This window comes from Pristiophorus japonicus, chromosome 18 (genome assembly GCF_044704955.1).
Source record: "Pristiophorus japonicus isolate sPriJap1 chromosome 18, sPriJap1.hap1, whole genome shotgun sequence".
Classification (NCBI taxonomy): Eukaryota; Metazoa; Chordata; class Chondrichthyes; family Pristiophoridae; genus Pristiophorus; species Pristiophorus japonicus.
In genome coordinates this window covers 18,351,931-18,358,987 of record NC_091994.1, presented here as the reverse complement: position 1 = coordinate 18,358,987, position 7,057 = coordinate 18,351,931, and positions in this window count along the sequence as shown.

The window sequence follows — 7,057 nt, the reverse complement described above, 5'->3', positions numbered from 1 at the left end:
TGAGTTCATGGCTGAACATGAAACTTCAGTACCCCCTTCCTGCTTTCTCGCCATAACCCTTGATCCCCCGAGTAGTAAGGACTTCATCTAACTCCCTTTTGAATATATTTAGTGAATTGGCCTCAACAACTTTCTGTGGTAGAGAATTCCACAGGTTCACCACTCTCTGGGTGAAGAAGTTTCTCCTCATCTCGGTCCTAAATGGCTTACCCCTTATCCTCAGACTGGGACCCCTGGTTCTGGACTTCCCCAACATTGGGAACATTCTTCCTGCATCTAACCTGTCTAAACCCGTCAGAATTTTAAACGTTTCCATGAGGTCCCCTCTCATTCTTCTGAACTCCAGTGAATACAAGCCCAGTTGATCCAGTCTTTCTTGATAGGTCAGTCCCGCTATCCCGGGAATCAGTCTGGTGAATCTTCGCTGCACTCCCTCAATAGCAAGAATGTCCTTCCTCAAGTTAGGAGACCAAAACTGTACACAATACTCCAGGTGTGGCCTCACCAAGGCCCTGTACAACTGTAGCAACACCTCCCTGCCCCTGTATTCAAATCCCCTCGCTATGAAGGCCAACATGCCATTTGCTTTCTTAACCGCCTGCTGTACCTGCATGCTAACCTTTAATGACTGATGTACCATGACACCCAGGTCTCGTTGCACCTTCCCTTTTCCTAATCTGTCACCATTCAGATAATAGTCTGTCTCTCTGTTTTTACCACCAAAGTGGATAACCTCACATTTATCCACATTATACTTCATCTGCCATGCATTTGCCCACTCACCTAACCTATCCAAGTCACTCTGCAGCCTAATAGCATCCTCCTCGCAGCTCACACTGACACCCAACTTAGTGTCATCCGCAAATTTGGAGATACTGCATTTAATCCCCTCGTCTAAATCATTAATGTACAATGTAAACAGCTGGGGCCCCAGCACAGAACCTTGCGGCACCCCACTAGTCACTGCCTGCCATTCTGTAAAGTACCCGTTTACTCCTACTCTTTGCTTCCTGTCTGAAAACCAGTTCTCAATCCACGTCAGCACACTACCCCCAATCCCATGTGCTTTAACTTTGCACATTAATCTCTTGTGTGGGACCTTGTCGAAAGCCTTCTGAAAGTCCAAATATACCACATCAACTGGTTCTCCTTTGTCCACTTTACTGGAAACATCCTCAAAAAATTCCAGAAGATTTGTCAAGCATGATTTCCCTTTCACAAATCCATGCTGACTTGGACCTATCATGTCACCATTTTCCAGATGCACTGCTATGACATCCTTAATAATTGATTCCATCATTTTACCCACTACTGAGGTCAGGCTGACCAGTCTATAATTCCCTGTTTTCTCTCTCCCTCCTTTTTTAAAAAGTGGGGTTACATTGGCTACCCTCCACTCCATAGGAACTGATCCAGAGTCAATGGAATGTTGGAAAATGACTGTCAATGCATCCGCTATTTCCAAGGCCACCTCCTTAAGTACTCTGGGATACAGTCCATCAGGCCCTGGGGATTTATCGGCCTTCAATCCCATCAATTTCCCCAACACAATTTCCCAACTAATAAAGATTTCCCTCAGTTCCCCCTCCTTACTAGACCCTCTGACCCCTTTTATATCCGGAAGGTTGTTTGTATCCTCCTTAGTGAATACCGAACCAAAGTACTTGTTCAATTGGTCTGCCATTTCTTTGTTCCCCGTTATGACTTCCCCTGATTCTGACTGCAGGGGACCTACGTTTGTCTTTACTAACCTTTTTCTCTTTACATACCTATAGAAACTTTTGCAATCCACCTTAATGTTCCCTGCAAGCTTCTTCTCGTACTCCATTTTCCCTGCCCTAATCAAACCCTTTGTCCTCCTCTGCTGAGTTCTAAATTTCTCCCAGTCCCCAGGTTCGCTGCTATTTCTGGCCAATTTGTATGCCACTTCCTTGGCTTTAATACTATCCCTGATTTCCCTAGATAGCCACGGTTGAGCCACCTTCCCTTTTTTATTTTTACGCCAGACAGGAATGTACAATTGTTGTAATTCATCCATGCGGTCTCTAAATGTCTGCCATTGCCCATCCACAGTCAACCCCCTAAGTATCATTCGCCAATCTATCCTAGCCAATTCACGCCTCATACCTTCAAAGTTACCCTTCTTTAAGTTCTGGACCATGGTCTCTGAATTTACTGTTTCATTCTCCATCCTAATGCAGAATTCCACCATATTATGGTCACTCTTCCCCAAGGGGCCTCGCACAATGAGATTGCTAATTAATCCTCTCTCATTACACAACACCCAGTCTAAGATGGCCTCCCCCCTAGTTGGTTCCTCAACATATTGGTCTAGAAAACCATCCCTTATGCACTCCAGGAAATCCTCCTCCACCATATTGCTTCCAGTTTGGCTAGCCCAATCTATGTGCATATTAAAGTCACCCATTATAACTGCTACACCTTTATTGCATGCACCCCTAATTTCCTGTTTGATGCCCTCCCCAACATCCCGATTACTGTTTGGAGGTCTGTCCACAACTCCTACTAACGTTATTTGCCCTTTGGTGTTCTGCAGCTCTACCCATATAGATTCCACATCATCCAAGCTAATGTCTTTCCTAACTATTGCATTAATCTCCTCTTTAACCAACAATGCTACCCCACCTCCTTTTCCTTTTATTCTATCCTTCCTGAATGTTGAATACCCCTGAATGTTGAGTTCCCAGCCCTGATCATCCTGGAGCCACGTCTCCGTAATCCCAATCACATCATATTTATTAACATCTATTTGCACAATTAATTCATCCACCTTATTGCGGATACTCCTTGCATTAAGACACAAAGCCTTCAGGCTTGTTTTTTTAACACCCTTTGTCCTTTTAGAATTTTGCTGTACAGTGGCCCTTTTTGTTCTTTGCCTTGGGTTTCTCCGCCCTCCACTTTTCCTCTTCCCCTTTCTGTCTTTTGCCTCCTTTTTGTTTCCCTCTGTCTCCCTGCATTGGTTCCATCCCCCTGCCATATTAGTTTAAATCCTCCCCAACAGCACTAGCAAACACTCCCCCTAGGACATTGGTTCCGGTCCTGCCCAGGTGCAGACCGTCCGGTTTGTACTGGTCCCACCTCCCCCAGAACCGGTCCTAATGCCCCAGGAATTTGAATCCCTCCCTGCTGCACCACTGCTCAAGCCACGTATTCATCTGCGCTATCCTGTGATTCCTACTCTGACTATCACGTGGCACTGGTAGCAATCCCGAGAATACTAATTTTGAGGTCCTACTTTTTAATTTAGCTCCTAGCTCCTTAAATTCATTTCGTAGGACCTCATCCCTTTTTTTTACCTATGTCGTTGGTACCAATGTGCACCACGACAACTGGCTGTTCTCCCTCCCATTTCAGAATGTCCTGCACCCGCTCCGAGACATCCTTGACCCTTGCACCAGGGAGGCAACATACCATCCTGGAGTCTCGGTCGCGGCCGCAGAAACGCCTATCTATTCCCCTCACCATTGAATCCCCTATCACTATTGCTGTCCCACTCTTTTTCTTGCCCTCCTGTGCAGCAGAGCCAGCCACGGTGCCATGAACTTGGCTGCTGCTGCTCTCCCCTGATGAGTCATCCCCCTCAACAGTACTCAAAACAGTGTATCTGTTTTGCAGGGGGATGACCACAGGGGACCCCTGCACTACCTTCCTTGCACTACTCTTCCTGCTGGTCTTCCATTCCCTAGCTGGCTGTGGACCCTTTCCCTGCGGTAAGACCAACTCACTACACGTGATACTCACGTCATTCTCAGCATCGTGGATGCTCCAGAGCGAATCCATCCTCAGCTCCAACTCCGCAACGCGGACAGTCAGGAGTTGGAGGTGGATACACCTCCTGCACACGTCGTCGTCAGGGACACCGGAAGTGTCCCTGAGTTCCCACACGAAGCACGGTAAATAAGGTTGGTGAGCTGCAGGTGTAAATAGTTACATGGGAATATGATGTTGTGGCAATTCGGAGACCTGGCTCAAAAAAGGGCAGGATATTCCGAGATATAAGATGTTCAGGAAAGATAGGGAAGGAAAGAAAGAAGGTGGGGTGGGAGCATTAATTAAGGAGAATATTACAGTGCTGGAGAGAAAGGATGTCCTGGAGGGGGTCAAGGACAGAGTCTATTTGGCTATAATTAAGAAACAATTGAGTTGCCAGTACACTACTTGGTGTATTCTATAGGCCACCAACGACTGAGAAGGATACAGAGGAGCAGATTTGCAGGGAAATTACAGAGAGGTGCAAGAATTATAGAGTCATCATCATCATAGGCAGTCCCTCGGAATCAAGGAAGACTTGCTTCCACTCCTAAAGGGAGTTCTTTGGCGGCTGAACACTCCAATACGAGAGCCACAGACCCTGTCATAAGTGGGACAGACATTCGTCGAGGGAAGGGGTGGATGGGACTGGTTTTCCGCGTGCTCCTTCCGCTGCCTGCACTTGACCTCTTCATGCTCTTGGCGTTGAGACTCGAAGAGCTCAACGCCCTCCCGGATGCACTTCCTCCACCGAGGGTGGTCTTCGGCTAGGATCTCCCAGATGTCAGTGGTGATGTCGCACTTTACCAGGGAGGCTTTGAGGGTGTCCTTCTAATGTGTATGCTGCCCACCTTTGGCTCATTTGCCATGAAGGAGCTCCGCATAGAGTATTTGCTTAGGGAGTCTCGTGTCTGCCATGCGAACTATGTGGCCTGCCCAGCGAAGCTGATCGAGTGTGGTCAGTGCTTCAATACTGATGTTGGTGCGCCTGTCCTCCCAGGGAATTTGCAGGATCTTGCGGAGACATCGTTGCTGGTATATCTCCAGCGACTTGAGGTGCCTTCTATACATCGTCCATGCCTCTGATCCATACAGGAGGGTGGATATTACTACAGCCCTGTAGATCATGAGCTTGGTGGTAGATTTGAGAGTTTGGTCTTCGATAACTCTTTTCCTCAGATGGCCGAAGGCTGCACTGGCGCACTGGAGGCGATGTTGAATCTCCGCATCAATGTCTGCCTTTGTTGATACGAGGCTCCCGAGATAAGGGAAATGGCCCACGTTGTCGAGGGCCATGTCGCGAATCTTGATGACTGGAGGGCAGTGCTGTACGGAGAGGACAGGCTGGTGGAGGACCTTTGTCTTACGGATGTTAAGCGTAAGGCCTATGCTTTCACATGCCTCGGTGAATACATTGACTATATCCTGGAGTTCAGCCTCAGAATGTGTGCAGACGCAGGCGTCGTCCGCATACTGCAGCTCAACGACAGAGCTTGGGGTGATCTTAGACCTGGCCTGGAGGAGGTGTAGGTTGAACAGCTTCCCACTGGTTCTGTAGTTTAGGTCCACTCCAGCAGGGAGCTTGTTGACTGTGAGGTGGAACATGGCTGCGAGGGAAATTGAGAAGAGGGTTGGAGCGATGACGCGGCCCTGTTTGACCCCCCTCCGGACGTGAATTGGATCTGTAATGGATCCGTTGGTAAGAATCACAGCCTGCATGTCGTCATGGAGCGGGCGAAGGATGTTGACAAACTTTTGGGGGCATCTGAAACGGAGGAGGACGCACCATAGACCCTCACGGTTGACCGTGTCAAAGGCCTTTGTAAGATCGAAAAAGGCCATTTATAAGGGCTGGCGCTGCTCCCTGCTTTTTTCCTGCAGCTATCGCGCTGCAAAGATCGTGTCCGTTGTGCCCCGTAGGACACAAAATCCACACTGATTCCGGAAGGAGCTCCTCAGCCACAGGGAGAAGACAGTTGAGGAAAACTCTAGCGACAACTTTCCCAGTGACTGATAGCAGTGAGATTCCCCTGTAGTTGCCGCAGTCGGACTTGTCCCCTTTTAAAAAAAATGGTCACGATCACTGCATCTCTATGATCTCCCGGCATGCTCACCTCCCTCCAGATGAGAGAGATGAGGTCATGTATCCGTGCCAACAACGCCTCTCCGCCATACTTTAGCACCTCAGCAGGGATTCCATCCGCACCCATAGCCTCGTTATTCTTGAGCTGTTTTATGGCTTTGCCTACCTCATGCAACGTTCGAGTTTCACTGAGTTGGTGGCGGGTCGCATGCTGCGGGATGGAGTCGAGAACACTCGAGTCAAAGGCAGAGTCTCAACTGAGGAGATCTTCAAAGTGCTCCTTCCATCGGGCCCTGACAGCCTTGGTGTCCTTGATGAGTGTTTCCCCGTTCTTGGCCAGGAGTGGGTTGGGGCCTTGGGAGTTTGGACCGTAGGTGGCCTTGACTGCAATGAAGAATCCTCGCATATCATGGCTGGCAGCCAGTTATTGTATCTCCTGTGCTTTCTCCATCCACCACCTGTACTTTAGGTCCCGGGTTTTTTGTTGGACCTGAGCCTTGAGCCGTCTGTAATGTTGCTTTGCAGCTCCGAGTTGGGTTGATGCTTGATGCTCAGAAATGCTTTGCGCTTGCGATCTATAAGTTCTTGGATCTCCTGATCATTTTCATCAAACCAGTCCTGGTGTTTTCTGGTTGAGTGACCAAGTGTCTCTTCACATCCACTGGTTATAGAGGCCTGGAGGGCAGACCAAGCGCTGTGGGTATTCAGTATCTCAAGGTCATCAAGGCACGCCAGATTAGCTGTTGAGGCGCTGGATGTATAGGGCTCTCTTAGCTGGGTCTTTAAGTGCCCCGGCATTAACTTTTATGTGGCACTGCATCTGCTGTCCCCTCTGCTTTGGGGCTATGTTAATGTCGATGATGGATCGGATTAGGTGCCGGTCCGTCCAGCAGTCGTCAGCTCTTCTCATGGCGTGGGTGATGCGCACATCCTTGCGATCCCTGGCTCGGACGATGAAATTACAGAGGTGCAAGAACTATAGAGTAGTGAGAATGGGGACTTCAATTATCCTAATATAGACTGAGATAGTAATAGTGTAAAGGGGAGAGAGGGGGAAGAACTTCTGAAATGTGTATTCAGGAGAATTTTCTTGATCAGTACATTTCTGGGCTGAACAAGGAAGGAGGCATTGCTGGATCTGCTTCTGGGGAATGAGAAGGGTCAAGTGGTGCAAGTGTCAGTGGAGGAACATTTAGGGAA